This window comes from Sceloporus undulatus, chromosome 3, assembly GCF_019175285.1.
Source record: "Sceloporus undulatus isolate JIND9_A2432 ecotype Alabama chromosome 3, SceUnd_v1.1, whole genome shotgun sequence".
NCBI lineage: Eukaryota > Metazoa > Chordata > Lepidosauria > Squamata > Phrynosomatidae > Sceloporus > Sceloporus undulatus.
In genome coordinates, this window is record NC_056524.1 from 204,161,995 (window position 1) to 204,181,839 (window position 19,845).

The 19,845-nt window shown below is 42.2% G+C and overlaps 1 protein-coding gene across 5 annotated transcripts in view; it reads right to left on the reverse strand.

Annotated features, from left to right (window-relative positions):
* Positions 1 to 19,845, reverse strand: part of PDCD4 (programmed cell death 4) — a 777,136-nt gene that overhangs the window by 49,910 nt on the left and 707,381 nt on the right. The window lies entirely within an intron of this gene.

A 19,845-nucleotide genomic window follows, 5' to 3' on the forward strand; every position in this document is an offset into this window, starting at 1 on the left:
CTGGCTTTATTCCAGTTTGTTGCTCATACTATTCATTTTTCAATTTCAGCCTTACTCTATTATTAACTCCAAAATTCCTTTGATGCAGCCATGGCAGTTAAAGTAGAATCACTGAGCTATAATTGCATTGTGTAAAATGGCCCTAAAAATTTGCTGGAGTCCTATAATATTTCCCTACGATATATACTCCCAGCATTTTACTTTTGGTGTGTGTGTGTGTGTGTGTGTGTGTGTGTGTGTGTTTAACTTGTCTTACTAGTTTCAGAAAGGCAACAAAATAGTTGCAGGAAATAGAGTTGTGGCATGCTTTTGTCTGATGCTGACTTAGCAGAAAGATAATTATTAAGACCCACAATAAGAATAAAAAAACACTAAACAGGCAAGTCTTAATGCTTAAACACTGCCACTTCAGTCCAGCTCTAGCAAGATATTTATCAGTTATAATTGGGCAAGAATATGGAAAGGCATGTGTGTATCTGAGTGTACATCTGAATTGACATTTGAATGTTCATCCTTTTGAAAGCAATGATGGTAGAAAGCGCCTGTATTTGGTTAAATATCCCTGTTCATAGTGTCTCATCCAACAGTTGGACATACCCACTGTACAGAAGTTAGCATATGCATATACAGTATATGCTAACTTCTGTACAGTGGATATGTCCAACTGTTGGATAAGATGCTTGCTATAAACAGGGATATTTAGCCAAATGCAGGTGCTATCTACTTGAATGAGAGAGTGCCAGTGTGGTTTGTGTTGGACTATGACTCTGAAAACCACGTTCGAATCCTTGCTTGGCTATGAAAACCCACTGAATGACCTTGGGCAAGTCAAACTCTCTCAGCCTCAGATGACGGCAACGGCAAAACCTCCTCTAAACAAATCTTGCCAAGAAAACTTTGTGGTTGGTTTGTCTCAGGATCACCATATGTTGGAAATGACTTGAAGGCACACAATAACTCTCTCTCTCTCTCTCTCTCTCTCTCTCTCCCTCTCTCTATGGCATGGCTTTCCTTTGTTGGGTGAGGATGTATGAACTTATCAGCAACAGCTGATAGTTTCCATATCAGTGGATCTGGGTTTTAGACTGAACTGTAAATATGCTATCTAAGGCCTGTTACAGACAGGCCAAAATAAAGCTGCTTCGAGTCACTTTGGAGGTATGGTATTTCAATGATACATGAGTCCTAAGAGTCTGGAAGCTGCACCAAAGCTGCACTCCAGTCCTTAGGACTGGAGCGTGGCTTTGGTGCAGCTTTTGGACTCTTAGGACGCATGCATCATTGAAATACCATACCTCCAAAGTGACTCGAAGCAGCTTTATTTTGGCCTGTCTGTAACAGGCCTAAGATACTGAAGCTTTCTGAGGGCTAAAATTCAGCAACTTGGATAGCTTCTTTAAATTTCAGAATAAAATCCAGAGTGGATTTCCCACTCCACTGACATGGAAATCACCCATTGCCACAGGTATAGACACACACTCTCTCATATACAGTTACACCCACTTTTATAGGGCAAATGAAGTGGAGGTGGCTTTGCCAACAGATTCACCCTGAATTAAGACAAATGGAGGGAGAGCTGAAGGCATCCCTAATGATCTTTGTCCTGAGGAGATGGTGTTATGCAATGGTATGTTTTTCTTAAAAGAGGAACTACTGGTCCAGGAGTGGGAGGGCTGAGGAAATAAGATAGCAAAAAGGCAGCACCTGTTAATAGTAGGAAATGCATTAAAACATTTGGAATACCAACAGCATGAATGCAATGCCAAACTAAATTTTGTTCCCCAGCTGTGCTCTCTCACATGATGGCAAAGGCCCTGACACAAAGGAGGCAGGTTCTCATTCTTCCATTCCCCCTCTCTGGGAGCACTGGAGTGGATGATGGACTTCACTTATGGTTTGAATGATGTGAAAGTCTGCTGTGGCAGATCCTATAATCCTTATAATTTGTTTCACACGTTCTACATCAACTACATCAACCTCTTCTGGTTGATGTTTATTTATCAAGTTTATATTATCAAGTTTTTAGCTCATCTTGCTTTTAATCTTTATAGGTTGCCTTCGATCCCATATGAGAAGAAAGGCAGCATATAAATGAATTAAATAAGTAAGTAGGGCCCCATACAGACAGGCCAAAATAAAGCTGCTTCAGGTCACTTTGGAGATAGGCTGTTTAAATGATGCATGCGTCCTAAGAGTCCGGAAGCCACACCAAAGCCATGATCCAGTCCTAAGGACTGGAGCGCAGCTTCCAGACTCTTAGGACACATGCATCAATTAAACAGCATACCTCCAAAGTGACCGGAAGCAGCTTTATTTTGGCAGTCTGTATGGGGCCACAGTTAGTCATAAATTCTAAGAGTTTCATCCTAGATGGAACAAAAGACCGAAAACCTTACTACATAGTTGTTGTTTTGGCCCATTATCCTATTTGGTTACTTCATATTTGATGACTCTGTGATCTGTCAGGTAGATTTGTATAGTGTAATGGACAGACACACATTTTAAATTGTAGTCGATCTATATTCTTATTCCTATTAAGTTTTTTTTTTAATTTTATAATTTTTATGGTTAGTTATTAACTATTTTGGTGTTCCCTTAAGTATGGAGGGAAAACCCAGCCACACCCAGAATAAAAATATAAATATAAAAATAAATATATGCAGGTAAACAGGCACTCCATGCAAGTGTTAGAACCGTGAGTGGCCTTGTATGCTGTACTACAGTAGACTTGATTCAGTCCCAGGTGATGCTGCACCTATCATTATTTTCACAATCACAGAGTGAGCTTTTTTGCTGAGACCGCTGCCTCTGGATCTGTGACATATTTTCACAGAGATCCTACAATACTGCATAGCTCCTTACTGCCTGGCAGCTGTCAAGCCTTGGAAAAGGCCCCTGCCAGCATTGCATACCAGTGGGGAGTTGAGAGATGAAGGAAATTATTCAGACCATAGAATATCTTCCAACAATTGACAGATGAAAACCAGGACATGTATGTCCAACTAACATCAGAGTGTGTTCAAGAGGGCAAAAGTTATTAATGAGGAAGATCAGGAAAGCTAGGAAAGGTTACAGCAGTTGCTTTTGCCTCATGCTGCATCCACACTGCAGAAATAACTCAGTCTGAGACTGCTTTAACTGCCCTGGCTCAATGCTATGGAATTCTGGGAATTGGAGTTTCTTGTGGCCCCAGAGCAGAGCAGAGTGGAGCAGAGCGGCATTGAGCCAGGGTAGTTAAAGCGGAGACAAAATGGGTTATTTCTGCACTGTGGATGCAGCTTAAGTCTAATAGGGAAAAGCAAGACTCTGCCCCCTCCTCTCTCCTCACTGCATTGAATGCAAGTTACTTTTTCACTTTGAACACAGTTTGCAGCAGCTGAAGTAAGCTAAGGACAAAGAGGGAAAGTGAAAGGAGAGGAAAGAAAGCAAGACATCTTAAAAGCAGCTGAAAAAGTGGGACAGTGGAGAATGAATCTGGATTGACAGTTGGGGGTAATGTGAGAAGTATCTGAAGTCAGGTCAATGTTTGAGGGAGGAAAGGAAAGAGGATTCACTCTCAAATGGGATGTATTCTCTTTCCCTGAGAGCAGCCAGATGATCGTGGACTGAATCGTTTTCCTTGCTTCCTCCTTCTCACCCCTACTGGCATGCAACAGCAGCAGGGGTCCTTCCTGGGCTCAACAGCAGCTGGGTGGTGGGAAGTTTTTGGACGGAGTACAAGGGCATGTGAAAAGCAATTTTGCACTCTGTCCAAAACAGGGATTATGCGTGTGTAAAATGCATTTTCATGCACCTAGATCATTAACATGATACTGGCCAATGACTGGGTCATTAATGAACTAACATGCAGAACATTTGTGCTAACATGCAGATTTGTTTATGAATGTTTGCCAGTGTACAGGATGCACTCATTTTGGCTTAAATATTCCCTCCTCCTCTAGTGACAGTAGCCATGATAGAAGAATTTATTTGCAAGCAGACATCATTCTTTTCACTGGTCATTTTCAGGAATTCAGCAGTTTAAAAGAGTGTATGAATAGATATATGCAGGACATACTGTAAGAAAAGCAGACTTGGATACAGAAGAAGGAAGACTGAAAACAGGAGGAAGGAATATCTGATAACACCATGATACTGAAACCTCCCAGACCTGGAACAGCTACTAAGGAAAATCAAAGAAGAAAGTGCAAAAGCAGGCTTACTGTTGAACATAAAGAAAACAAAAATACAGTGGACCCTTGTTATATGCTGGGGTTTGGTTCCAAGATCCCCCATGTATAACAAAATCCGTGGATGCTCAAGTCCCATTAAATATAATGACATAGCAAAATGGTGTCCCTTATAAAAAATGGAAAATCAAGGTTTGATATTTGAAATTTATACCTTTTTTTTGAACATTTTCAAACCATGGATGCTTGAATCTGTGTATAAAAAATCTGTGTATAAGAAGGGCCAACTATAATGGCCAGGGAGAACCTACACAAATTTGAACTAGAAAATGAAGAAATAGAAATAGTAAAAGAGTTGTCATACCTAGGATCAAACATTGATAGGAAAGGGGACTGCAGCCAGGAAAGAAGAAGAAGATTAAGAATGGGAATGGCAGCTATGAAAAAACTAGAAAAGATCTTTAAATGCAAAGATATACAATTCAGCAGAAAAGCTAGAATCATACAAGCCATTGTTTTCCCTATTACCATATATGGATGTGAAAGGTGGATAGTTAAGAAAGAAGACAGGAAGAAAATCAATTCATTAAAGATGTGGTGCTGGAGAAGAGTGCTGAGTATTCTGTGGATGGCCAAATAGACAAACAAATGAGTCCTAGAGCAGATCAAGCCAGAAACTTCCCGGGAAGCCAAAACAACAAAACGGAGGCTGTCATATTTTGGACACATCATGAGAAGGCATGAATCGTTGGGAAAAACTATAATGCTAGGAAAGGTGGAGGCAAGTAGAAAAAGAGGAAGGCCGCATGTAAGATGGATGGACTCTATTAAAGAGAGCATGAGTATGAGTTTGCAGGCATTGGGCAGAGCAGTGGAGGATAGGGAGTTTTGGAGATGTCTCAGCAGGGTTGCCATGGGTCGAGACTGATGCAAGAGTGGTTAACAACAACCAAAATTAATAGCTATTTATGGACAATCTACAAGCTTTTGGACTTAAGCGGGTTCTTGGCTAGTCAACTAATCTACTAACAATGGCAAAGATGCTACCAGTGTAGAAGGATGAGTGGTAGTGTTTATGATAATAAAGCTTTTCTACCAAGAACTCTGTGTATACTGAATTATTATCAGCTATGTGCAAATTAGTTTCTGGGCCTGGCAGACCACCTGGAGAATTTTCACCCATGTGCCATCGCCAGTAACTTTGACATTATTTTTGTTCAGTTTCAGATGCTGACAATGACCTGGCAACAAGAAACATCCGATGAGTTGACAGGGTGTGCTGATCACCGATCATGTGCCAGGGTTAAAGAGAGGATTGTTTTCCTGGCCACTTCCCTGAAGAGTCCTCAGTTAGTGCTGTGTCCCTTCTTAACTCGTGAGCCTGAAATAAGGATTTATACATCTTAGAAGGAAATCCGGATCACTCTGTTTGGAAAAGATCTCGTATGTAATTAAAAGAAGCTGCACATGAGCTACTGTCCCTGCCAAGTGAACATCACCTGACTGATTATCAGTGTCATTCTTTTTTTATTGAGAGGTGGATCTGGAGAGTGATCAACAGTTTCCTAAACAATTGCACAAGTAAGAAAGGTTTTCCCATTCAAAGTGTTACTTTTAAGTAACCAGTAGCTTAAAAAATGATAATTCACTTTTTTTCTCTCCAAAGGGCAAACTCAGGACACATTTTTTTACATCATTATTCATAGCATGATATTTTAATGAGGTCATTGGGTATTATCACAGAAGGCAAACATACATTGCCCATAATCACTTAAGTCTTAAATGCATAATATTTAACTAGTTGTTTCACCAGTTTCTAATCTACTGCTGGCACATAGCCTCATCTCTGGCATTGCAGAAAGTCAAAACTGTAGTAATTTGTAGCAGTGTACTTAAGAATTTTACAAAATTATACTATTTTTAGTTAAAAATCTCAAAAATGCCTTGTGAGTTCATGGAGAAATACATACCTCTTCTTTCTCTCCTCTGCAGTGTCCTATGCCCTCCCAAATTATATGGGGGTGGAGAATTGTCCCCAATCCGGGTCCCTTTCACACTTAGGCCCTATACAGAATGGCTTGAAAGAGTTGGGGCACAGTGTCCTGACGATGGATGCCCTGACTCCACCCCTAGGGCTCCATGATGCCACGTGCTGTTCCAGACAGTGTGGTGTGATAGGAACTTTAGTTACAAATGCATCACTAAGGAGGGCCTGTACAGACCGGCCTGAAAGGCCGGCCTGGGGGCGAAGTCACAGCGTAGTGTCCTCATGCTTAATGCTGTGACCCTGCCCCATGGTGCCATTTATACAGCGTGCACCATGATAACGCTGGTGTGGCACAGTGACCAAACAGCATAACGCAGAAGGGACATAACGCCACAGCATAGAGTTTATGACGCCCCTTCCCAGGAGCTGGTTGGGGTAGTTTCTTTTTGCTCCCTCCAGGGAGTGGATTGGTGCCTCCACATCCAGGGCGAAAAGGGGGCAGCTGCATGCCACCCATCTGTATAGCCCCTAAGTATCATCTCCTGGTCTGATCCCCTAAACCTATCCGAACAGCCAGCAGCTGCTGTGAATGGTGGAGGTCAATTCTGCTGCTATTGGAGTTCAAGGAGGAGGATGTTTCTAGCCCCTTCGCACCAGTGAGAGAATCTGCAACAATCAGAAGTAGAACTTCTGTTGCAATTTCTAGTCATACCAGAGATCATGGGAACTGGCTTAAAATGTCATCCTCTGTGCCCCAATCACCAGCAGAACAAACTTTCATTACTTGGACCACCTCTCTGGACTTAAGGTGGGATTTGTTTATTACTATAACAGGAATGCCACAATCATGAACATATCACTAACGGATCCATAGCTCTAGGTTACAAATCAGTAACTGCAATACAATATAAACAAAAATCCATCAGTGATACCTTTATTCGCCAACTGAAATGCACAATATACTTGTTGCAAGCTTTCAAAGCTCCATGGGCTTCTTCATCAGGCAAGATGTTACAAACCTCGGTGCAAATGGAGACAAAAGAGGGGTACCTGTTGAGATGCAAATGGACTTCAAGGCCTGATACAGACAGCCAAAATAAAGCTGCTTCAAGTCACTTTGGAGGTATGCTGTTTCAATGATACATGCATCCTAAGAGTCCAGAAGCTGCACCAAGGCCATGCTCCAGTCCTAAGGACTGGAGTGCAGCTTTGGTACAGCTTCCAGACTCTTAGGACGCATACATCATTGAAACACCATACCTCCAAAGTGACTCGAAGCAGCTTTATTTTGGCTGTCTGTATAGGGCCTAAATTTCCTGGACTTTGAAAATTTCCCTATTGCCGCATGGCCAGAAGGAAGAGGAGCCTGCCTGCAAAAGATATCCTCCCCATCATAACATCTTTACTAAGGACTGAAAACAATATGCAGGCATCTGACTAACATCTCCTCCCCTCCCTCCCTCCTGTTTGCTTTGTAACATCTTGCCTGATGAAGAAGCCCATGGAGCTTCAAAAGCTTGAAACAAGTATATTGTGTATTTTGGCTGGCCAATAAAAATATCACTGAAGGATTTTTGTTTGTGTTTGTTAAAGGGCCAACACAGATACCCCTGAATGTTTTCTGCAATACAATATGCCAGGCAATGATGTGCTCTCTGTTCCTCAAGCAACGAGAAATCTCAAAGTCAGCTTCCTTTAGGAAGAGAGTATGTTGGATGCTTTGCTCACTTTCTCTGAAGTCAATGAAACATATTTCAGATAAGTTATACAGTGGATCCTTGTTATACGCTGGGGTTTGGTTCCAAGATCCATGTATGCTCAAGTCCCATTAAGTATAATGACATAGCAAAATGGTGTCCCTAATAAAAAATGGAACATCAAGGTAAATTTATACTTTTTTGGAACATTTTCAAACCGTGTATGCTTAAATCCGTGTATAAAAAATCCGTGTATAAGAAGGGCCGACTGTACATAGCTTTGAACTGCACAATCCATGTTAGTGGGTTGACTGGTGTGTGTGTATTGGGAGCTGTAATCCCAAAATATAATTTTTTCCAAGATCTGGTTACGTGCTGTATGGTACAAAGCCATTTGTATCTAATCTGAAATAGGTTTCAGAGAGTTCAACAAAGATAACTTCCAAGTAACTGAACAAATGAACAGATATTGCTAAGAAGTTTCTTAGCAACTCTGCTAATCAGGCTGGGCAAATTCTCAGCTATAAAAAGTCTTGGAGAAAGAGAAAGACAGACTATTTGTATGCTTTGGAAAGGTGGTGCACAAAAGCCGCTTAGCAGGTCCTTGGTTGGGTCCGACCCCCCACATTCCAGGAAACATACTCGAGATCTCTTCTAATGTCCTCAAACTGCCTAGGGTAAAGCTGTAATAAGAGAAGTAAGTACGTGACCGGCATTATTTATTGTTTGAAGCACTAATACCCTGCCTGTCAGCCAGAAAACCCCCAAAATGGTTTGCTATCACAAAAACCAGAAGCCACGCCCTCAGATTTCTGATAAAAGGAAAAACACAATATAAAAGAAACTGGGTGGGGAGGATACAGTTCTTACTGCCATCAATGGCAATTCTGCAATGAAGGCAGACTTTGTGGGTCTTCTTATCTATGACCATCTAGAGTAGAAACTGTTCAAAGCCAGGAGGAGCCAAAAGCTGACGGTTTCTCATGATGGTATCACAGAAAAGGCTCCTGGTACTACACAGCCAAAATACACTGAGTAGCTATTCTACCTCCTCTTCTCTAATGGACATTTTGTGAGAGTGGGTTAACTTGGAGAGCGTTACAAGTGGAAGATCACATTCTCTGCACCTCTTGAAAATGTCTATGAATGAATCAGTGTGATTACAGATCAAAAACCTATCTAGAGCTGCCTTTGACCAACTCAAATGAATGGTCCTGTTTTCCATCTGCTGCAGCAAAGTGAATTGGTAGTGGATGACCATTTCAGGGAGAGGTGAAGCCTAATGAGGCTGACTGATCCAGCTCTCTTTCTTGGCTCTGATGTAACTTGATGGAATGGCTGTTAGGCATGAAAAATGAAAGCGATAGTATAGCATCTTTCTTGATTTACCCTTAATCGTTTCATATGTCATCATGTTTTTTCCAAATACTGTAACAAAGGGGTGGACAAACTCTGTTTTTGGAAATTAGATTGTTAGCCACTCTGAGCAAATCTAGATTTCCTCAGTGGCGTCACTAACTATGGTGTCACTTGGTGCAGGACAGGCATGTGCATCCCCCTCTGCTACTCTGTTCCTGGGCTTTCTCCCTGGAACGAAAGCCCAGTGGTGGAGCAGCTAGTAAGGGCATACATGCACCCCTCCTGCTCCTCTGCTCTCAAGCTTTTCCCCTGGGAGGAAACGTAGGGATGGAGCAGTTGGCAAGGGCATGCATGTGGCCTTCCTGCTCCGAAGGGGGAGGTGAGGCCAGCCAGGTGTCATCCCTCTTCTGGGCGTCACCCAGTGTGGTCTGCACTCTCCAGTGACACCACTAGATCTCCTCTTCCTCTTCAGTGGTCTGCTAACCAGAATCATATAGAAAATGGTGCCCCAGGGTGGAGTCAGTTATCCACAGCACTTAGTGAACTATACACTGGGATAAGATGGTCTGTGAGTTACTAAAGACCAGGGACGTTATCAGACAAGAGAAATTGGAAGTATAATCCAATGGCAATCCGAACGCAATCATGGGGTTTAATGTTATTGCATGATAGACTACCACATGCAATTTTGGGCAATGGGAAGTCAGTCCGAATGCAATTGTCTAAGAGGGACGCCGCCACAGATATAAGGAGACCACAGCATGTTGGAGGAAAGGCCACAACTTTATTTTCATACATAAACCACATGTATGTATATATATATAGGGTTGGCTCCAATGCATGAGGTCTGGATCTGTCATCCATCAGCCCAGTGCTGAGTGGATGAACCAAATTGCTTGGCCACGACCAAGCCTCGGGATGGCAAGAGATTATGGGTTACAGCTCTTAACCCATCGATCACTCACATCGCATATCTGTAACTGTGCATCATCCCCTAACTATCTCTTGCCAACGGGGGGACGCTGTGATGGTGATGCCCCTGCAATGGCAACACCACCTCGCTCGCAGCGCCCCCCGTGTCCAGATGGACTCCCGATCCAGCGCTAGCAGCCCTGGAAACCACGCCCCACCTGATCCAAGATCTATGCAACCGCCAAATAAAGTCGTGACTATAAACCCATATCACAGAGGGAGGGTGGGTGGGTGAGCCTGGTCAAAATGGCCCCGTCTGTTGGGGCCTCATGGCCTTTTGTAGGCCTCTGGACCAATGGGAGGCCAGCCTAGGGCAACAGGGCCCGCCTCTCCAGCCTCGGACCAATCCCAGGCGGCACCTGTCGATGACGCCGCCCAATCACTGGGCCTTTCCGCCCGCAGGGGCCGCCGGGGCTTGTAGTTCCCAGCGGCGCGGGCGGAAAGCCCGCCCTCCTCCCTGTTCTGGCCAATCGCGGCTCGTGCGGCCTTCCGCCAAAGCTTATGGGAGGTCACCCGAGCCGGAAAAGGCCAGTAGCCTCCGCGGGGGCCTCCCCCTGTGGCAACAGGGCCGTCCCGCCAAGGCAGGCGGCCCCATTCATGGGGTTTCACGTTATTGCATGAGAGGTGATCACACACAATTTTGGGCAATGGCAAGCTATTTTTGGACAATGGGAAGTCAGTTCGAACGCAATTCAAACTCACGTAAATTCGCTGAACTAGTGAATTCACGTGAATGCGTTCTAGCCCCACTTTCTTTTCATTCAAAATTAAGAGAAATTTCTCCCATGTGATAAACTCCCAGGGATTATAACACAACACTCTAAAACAGGCCAAGAGAACAGAACAACATATGTTGAAAAGCAAGGCATTAATAGTCCTGTTTCACATAAGAGCAACAATGAAGCTGAGAGATAAGCAATGAACCTCAGTTGTTCATCATCATCATCATAACCTTTATTAGGCATCTCAAAAACATAATACACAATTAAAATTATAACTAAAATTATTTACATAGATACTTTAAAATTCCTTCCTTATACAAGTTATTCTATGCACTACAGCTGTTGAAATTGTACCAAATTTTTGTTGCCTCCATTAGAAAATTTGACATCAATCGTGTAATCTGCTCATTACAATCCTCCAATAAATGCACTAGAGTTATATCCATTACACAGTAATTCATTTCCATCAGTTTCATTATCAATTTCTTTCTCGGTTTTTGATACAATGGGCAAAGAAAGACAATATGTTGTAGGGTATCTGGGGATGCTTCACAAAAACGTAAACGGTTAGCAAATGGAATTTTCATATATCTCCCCTTAGTAACACAAGACGGATGGATGTTCAGTCTTGCAAAGAGGAAGGCTTTCCTCGCAGCCTGAAGGGACAATGATTGGAAATACTTTGGTATCTCACCACAACAGGGGGGAATGCCAAATACAAAAGGGGAGCATACTCTGGGAGAGTTAGAATAAATTTTCTTATGTTCCCAACTCAAAAAACAATCCTTTATTGTCTTGAAGCACTTCTGCTCCGTCAAAAGGAGTAGAGAGTCCAAATTTAAACCCTTTAGTTTTAGATTATCTTCAAAGGTTTTTGACCACTTAGTATAATAGTTGTTTATACTAAGTGTTTAGACATGGAAGAGTGGTTTCCTTCTCCTTTTTACTCACCTGTGTGAAGATATTGCAACTATTAACCCTCAGAGTTCTGTTACAAACCACCCAGCAGTCTTTCAGTAGATTCTAGTCTGCCTTCTTTTTGTCTCTGCTATATGATACAATTGGGACAGGGAATGCCAGTCTTAAAATTTCTTTGAAATGATGAAAACATGAGGCCAGGTCTCCTCCAAGTCAACTCCAAAGTATGTGTTGCTTTCAACAGTCTTTCTCCTCAGAGTGGCTAAGCTTGTTTCACAGCCTTTTCTAACCCAAGTTTTGGGATCAAAGAGAACTTCAAGTAAAAACACCCAAATGTTAGCTAGTTAATTGTACTAGCTATCCTCCTTCTGTAGTAGAATTCAAAGATATAGAAATGTTAGGCTGTAGAATCAGTACGTAGAGAGATCTTATAGCATCTTTGAGACTAACTGAAAGAAATAAATTGGCAGCATGAGGTTTTGTAGACTTCAGTCTACTTCCTCAGATACTCCTGTAGTATTTACTTATTCTTTCTGTAGTATTTACTTACTTTTGCCATGATAATGGATTTTAGTGGGATGCTTTGATACAATGAACCATGTGCTAAATATCACAGTCCACAAATAATTAAAGCTGAGGCAACTCACAACATCTTAGTTTCTGTCTAAGGAACCACATAGAAGTACCATGGAGGCTTGCGACTAATATGTAGTGTCTAGTTCCAAAGACTTGAACAAGATTTGTAGTTCTTATATCTAACACATCTCTGAAAAGGGGCTTGCATGGGAAGTAGACTATGATCTTGTTCTGGGAAAGTTCCAGTCAAGAGACCAAAGACAGTTTGCCAGTAAGACATAAGCTCCCTGTCATTTTCTTCCATACATGTTCCTATTGGCAATTAACTTCATGCATTGCATTGCTGACACTTGAGGAGCATTTTGAGAAACAATGGCGGGTTACACACCGCCATGAAAGTACGCGCGGAGCACGTACTAGGGTTAGGGAGGCGCAGTGCTTCCGCACCTCCCTAACCCTAATATGCGCTCTGCACGTAAAAAATGACGGCGGCCGTTCCAGACGGCCGCCGCCATGAGGACGTCACGGCCGCACTGCCTCTATACGGGGCGGCGCGGACGTGACGTCCTTGCTCCCCACCTAGGGCGCCCTTAGCGCGAACCAGGAAGGAGCTCCATTTCGGAGCTCCTTCCTGGTTTGCAGCACCGCTTTGCTTCGCTGGGCGCAGCCTTCAGACGGCTGTGCCCAGCGAAGCAAGGGAGAAAGGGGCCAAGTGGCCCCTTTCTCCCCCTCCCCGCCGCCGCGGGGTGTCCTTGGGGCTTGAAGCCCCAAGGACACTCCTTTTCAGACTGCGGGGAAGCGGCGTTTTGCCGCTTCCCCGCAGCCTGGAAAGCGGCGGATCGGGGCCTCAGCGGCTGCCGTTCTACCTACTGAGGCCCCGATACACCGGGGAAAGGAGCGGGTACAGCCCGCCCCAAATAGGCGGTCTGTAACCCACCAATGATCAGAAACATTACTACAGCATCTACAGAAAATGGGCAGTTTTTGTGCTTGCCATGGTCTGGTTTTCTCAGGTTTGTTTTTATCTTTAAACTCATTTGCTCCAATGTCTTTCTGTTGTGGGGCATCATGTTTTCCTAGCACTTTTGTAATATGTTGTCACTGCCAAAATGTGACCTCTCCACCTCCACATAGCAAACGAGTGCTGCCAGAAAGGAAGCTTCTCAAGGAGCAAGCCACAACAGGAAAATGAACAAGGGAATTCTTTTTGTGCTGTTTTGCTGGGCCTGTTCTATATCTGAGGACTCCACAGAGAACAAACAATGAAGCATGATTTTGGCAGGCACAGCTTTCTCAGACGGGGCTTTGGAAAGTACAGCACATTGTGCTTTTTCCTTCTTGTAAGACAGACTTGCCAGAGTCATGCAACAATTCAGTAAAGCTGACTCTCCAGAAAAGAAATGCAACAATCACCGATGAAGAACATAAAGCAAACGACTTTATTATAGCCACAAGATATAGTGATGCCAGCCAATATTGGGAAAACTTTTAAATTGATAGGCAAATTCTTGGAGAACGGGTCTAAAAATGGCACAAGTCATGATGGATTTATCTTTTGTCAAATACCAGATACGGTATGTCTATTCTATCAGTTGCTCGGAAACATGAGCAAAAGAGTAGTAGTGGGGCTCTCCTTTCTTGCTGGAATGTTCTGTGGCATATTTCTTGCTTCTCTTAGGCAACTGGTTACACAATTCTCTGAACAGAAATTCTGGACTCAATAGGCCATAATCTGATCTAGCATAACTTTTTTTTTATTCTTCAGCTGACATATTAAAGTAAGATTTTTCTTTGCCTATAAAAACAGCACTATTCAAAGTGGTGGTCCATGAACAAGTGCTGGTCCTTAAGTCATCGGCTTCTAGTTCCTGATGAGTTCCAGGAAATAAATAAATATTTGTAGCTAATGGTTGGAAATAGGATACCAGTTCATGACCTGATTTTTTTTAAAAAAACCCATCCTCTACATCACATAGTTTGGGAAGCTTTGCTATAAAAGACCTATTCTAAATTAAAGGCCTACAGCAATTTAAATATAAGCACACAACAACGGGAATGAAAGTGCGAACACTGAAGTTTCCTGCTGATACTTGGCTTCAACTCTTTTGTTATTGTCACTGGAAGGGATCATTCCAACTTGTCATTAGGATTGCTTATGCTCTGCTCCATGCATTAGGGTGCAAGGTTGACATCCTGACACCATTGCATTTGCTATCCCCATTTTCAGTGTAAGGTCTCATTCCCACTACCTTTTAAATTGGATTGCAAATTGGTTTGAACCGATTCAAACGACCCTGTTTCCCACTTAATCCGAATCGCTGAAACGATTCTGAGAGGGGGGTCATGCTCTAGACCTATTTAAGCTGCGTCTTTTTGACGCTGATTTTTTCTGCTTCTTTTCTGTTAAATTGATTGCCCTTCAGCCGGCTGGAGCAAGTGCATTTTGAATTGATTCAGGCATGAATGTGAACCACAAGTGGATTATTTTGGAGGGAAAAAATGTGATCAGGACAAATGTCATGGGAACCATGCTCCGCTGTCAAATCAATCGATTCGGATCACACACTGATTTATCTTTAAGTGGGAATGGGGCCTAAAAGTAACAAAAGGGCCTCTGCACACATGCATCTCCTCTGTAATTTGAGGAAAATATATTATAAAAGTCCCAATCTTAAGGATCAGATCTATCTTTCTCTTTGTTATTTCCAGCAGGTTGCTAATGGCAGAATAAGTGAAAATAACTGTAAAGCGTTTTTGTATTTAAATGTCATCATTGCCCATCATTTACATACACTGTATATAACCAGCAACATGTCATTGCCAAAAAAATAAAATAATAATAATAAAAAATGGGGTGGAGTGCCAGTTTTGACCTTAAATATTTCTCTTGCCTAGAAACATTATCTGGAAACATTCCCACCTGAATCTCATTACATGCCAATGTCCTGTATTGGGTTGGAATAGCAGAAACCAGCAGTGTGTTTCAGAGTTGTAAGGAAGAAGACCTGTGCTTCTTCACATCAGAGAGCAAGGCCAGGTTTTCTATCAACAGCTGCACATCATTCTGTTCAGGAAACACTCTCCCTGCTGGTTTAGGGTAAGCCTCTCCTGCCATCAGCTTGCTTTTATCTGTGTAAGATAAATTTAAGTACAGTAATCCAACCTGCTTTTCCAACCCAAGCCTAACAACAAAATTGGTTTCTCCTTAATTCTTCTCTTTAAAGATCAGAGAACAAAGAAAGAAATGTGTTCAAACAAGTTCAAAGAAGGTGCAAGGAAAATTTTATAATCCAGATTTGATCTATCCTTAGTTATATTGAAAAATGCTGGATTAGTGTTATACCAGTTCAAGGTGACACTTGCACCATTGGTCCCAGCAAGCAACTGGTAGAAATCTGGAAGCAAACGGCAGCTAGTTAAAAGGGCTTCAGTACAGAGGAGCATCTAGAAATTGGTTCAGCACAGCTTCGGATTATATATACACCTACCCTGATCTGCCATGAAACTGATCAATGGGATACAGAGAATGCTGTTGACAAATGCTGACTTGACCATGGTTCCAAGTTAAGATCATCTCATCCATAACTGAAAGTGGAGCCATCTGATTTATGGACTGCATCTTCTGCTGTCACTGCATCTCAACAGCAAATCAGCAACATGTGATACCTTATCAGATGTGTATAATTGTCAGGGATTTGAAGGGTTAAAACACAGCACACAGGAAAATGCTTGATGTGTGTGTGTTTGGCCATGAGCATTCAGCAGAAGGACAAGGTTAATTGGCACAGCTGATGCTCATTGGCTCAAGGACACTTCAGTATCCAAGTGCAGGTAGCCATGGATGATGAAACATGTGTCTGGATTGCACAGGAGACACATGACATGGTTACACACCTGAACTCACTGGGTTTGGGAGACCACATAGTCTGGAGACTATATAAACCCAGAGGTTGCAAGAGATAGCTTGTGGGTTTGTAGAAGGAGTTGGATTGGTATGGTTTGGAGTTTTAGAGATCTAGTTTTGTATAATAGCACTGTGAATAAAGAGCACTTTGGGAGACTTAGTTTCTCTGGTGGTTTATCAGAAGAAGCTATAGCATCAGTTTGCTGTGTGTCCCCGGAGGTTCCTGCATTGCTGCAGTTCCTGGAAGACATCCAGTTGCTGTCATCCCAACTTGGACTTTGGAGCCACACTTCGGCTTCTGGAAATTGCCAGCTCTGCTCCAAGGGTCTGATTTAACCCCAGGACTCGTTTGAGTTGCTGACAGTGGTTGTTGGACCCCAGCAGTTGCACTGACAATAATATGTCCTGCAAGGGTGAATAAGCAATAGACTTGGCTCAACAAAAATCTAGGTTTTATATCCACAGAGATACAAAATAAAAGACAGAGCCATTGAATGGAGTTAGAACAGCAGAGCAGGTGTTGCCTCTTGGTATGTTACACTAACCCACCGACTACCTTCCTGTCAGCTGTGGCTGGCAGGATCTGGATTTATTCCATAGCACATGGAGAAAAAAAGATGGAAATGGTGGTTTGTTGAGAACCGTGGGAAGTATAGCATTGCCCTGGAACCTTTAAGGGCAAGGCCTATGGGATGGAATCCAACAGCATCAAGTTTTTAAATTCAAATCATCTCAGCGTTGTATGTTGGGTTTTCTCTATGAGCAGAAGGCAAGACAGGGGGCAGGTTGATGGAGCTGCAGTGGCCTATTGAGCTTCCATTCCTCTCACCAGGGCCCAATCCCAGAGTATTCCCACCTGAATCCCATTACATGCCAATGTCCTGTATTGGTTTGGAATAGCAGAAACCAGCAGCGTGTTTCAGAGTTGTAAGGAAGAAGACTCTTGTTTTTGTGTACATGGAGCTGGGTGGCTGGAACAGATTGGGGATTTCGTTGGTTTACCACCCACTGCACTGTTCAACAACTTTCCTTCCTGGACTAGCCTGGGTGGTCAAGGTCAATGCTTGTAGTGCTGGGGAAATTCAACATCCATGCTGAGATTGACCAGTCAGGAGCACACTCTAGATGTCATTTTCTAAGCAGGGTGGGGTGATGGTGATCTGAGAGTGGAGGAACTGTCTATATAATTCCATTGTAATGCACAGATCACTACCTGGTGGGTTTTGACTTGCTGGGACTCAGAAACTCTGCAGGGGTGGGGGACCCATTAAGGTGGCCTACTCCAGGACAGAGACAGCTTTTGTCACCTTAGTGGAAATGGACAGGGAGAGTAAGTCCCTGTTAGTGCTGTTGGACCTCTTGGCAGCTTTTGATACCATCGATCATTGTTTCCTTCTGGGCCACCTGGCTGGGATGGGATTGGAGGCACTGCTATACAGTACAAGCAACCCCATCTGTCTTCAGTCCAAGGAGGCTGTATTGGTGTCTGATTAGTAATGAACTGGATGACGGAAACAAACTGAAACTTAATCTAGACAAGGTAGAAGTGCTCCTGGTTAGCTGAAAGGCAGACCATGGAATAGGAATTCAGGGATTACACTCCCCCTTAAGACCCTGATTTGCAATTTGGGTGTATGTCTGGATTCAGCCTTGAATCTCTAGGCTCAGTTCTCAGCAGTTGTGAGGAGTGTGTTTGGATAGTTAAGACGTGTGCCAGCTGTGTCTGTTCATTGGGATATCTGATCTGGCCATGGTAATATATACCTTAGTTACATTATGTTTGGATTACTGTAATGCACTCTTATGTGGGGCTATCTTTGAAGAGTGTTTAGAAACCAGCTGGTGCAAAGTGCTGTAGCCAGATTGTTGACTGGGGCTGGCTATATGATCTGGTCCAGGTTATCTGAAGGAATGTATTCTCTCATAGGAGTTTGCTCATGCTTTGAGATCCTCTGCACATGGCCTCCCATCACCTTCACAGGTGCATCTGGTGAGAACATGGCCTAGCTGCTTCCAGATCGGGAACACCCTTCCCAGAGGTTAGATTGGCCTCCTTGATAGTTTTTCACAGGCAGGAGACTTTTTATTTTTATTCTGGCAGGTCTTTGAAGACTGGCTGTTTAAGGGAACTGGCCTTGCAGAATTATGCTTACTGTCTGTACATGTTTTGTCTCTTTATTGTTTTTAAAAACTATGCTTTTTAAAACTGTTTTTACTTTTATGGATAGTTTAATTATATTTTTAATAGTTGTATTTGGTGGAATTGTTTGTTGTGTTTCTTTTAACTGTTGTTAAGCCACATTGAGTCCCAGACTCGGAAAAAGGTGAGATGATAACGATACAGAAATGCAATTTTTGTGAACTGCTATGGATAACATTCTGATTTTTGGAAACATATCTCATGGTGCTGCTTTTTCCAGTTGTGTGATTAGCATTCTTGCTAAGTGCTACTCCAGAAATGTTCCCAGTCTGTATAGAACTGGGTTTATATCCTTCAAGATACAAAAAAGCAAAAATAGACCAAATTCCACTCTCCCAGAAAACTGAAATGTACAAAATCTCTGAACTGCTGGCCCCTGTGTAATAATTTATATACTCCCAAATCCAACAGTTATAGTTACTAATAAATATTTATTTAAAGAGTGCAGTGACCTAATTTGTGGAATTCAAACTTTCAGTTTCTAACAAATAGGTAATTTACTTTCAGACTGGTAGGACAGTTTTGTGCTAGTACAGGTTGAATATCCCTTCTCTGGAATTCTGAAATCTGAAATATTCCAAATCTAAAATTGCCCACATGGGTGGTTGAGACAGTGACGCTTTTGCTTTCTGATGGTTCAGTGTAAACAATTTTTAATGCAGAAAATTATTAAAAATATTGTGTATAAAATCCAGGCTATGTTTATAAGATGTATATGAAACATAAATGAATTTTAAATTTAGACTTGGGTCTCATCTCTAAGATATCTCATTATATATATGCCAATAGTCCAAAATCCAAAACAATTCAAAATCCAAAACACCTAATCCCAAGCATTTTGTATAAGCAAGACTCAACCTGTATTTTTGAAATATAACTTGAAGCAAAAATGCAAGAGCAAAAACTGAAATATCTGTTCATGCAGTTACTGACCAGCAGAGGGAAGACCATTCTGAATAGAAATGCTACATTACTAATGCTAACTTTCTAGTCATGGAGTCAGGTTCCAAGACGAGATACTTTCTGCATGCTTTAACTTGAATGGAGCGAATCCACTTTAAAAATCCCCTAACTATATCAGGAGGAAGAACAGCATGAAAATACACTATATCAGGGTTTTTAGTTTTAATTGCTGTTTTTATCCTTGATATTGTATTTTTAATATGTTATACTATTTAATACTGTCTTAAGGGGGGGGAGGGATAAAGTGTTTTTAATTGTCATATTTTATATTTTACTGTTGTTAACCGCCCGGATTGGTTTGCCAGAGGGCGGTATACAAATAAATATTATTATTATTATTATTATTATTATTATTATTATTATTATTATTATTATTAT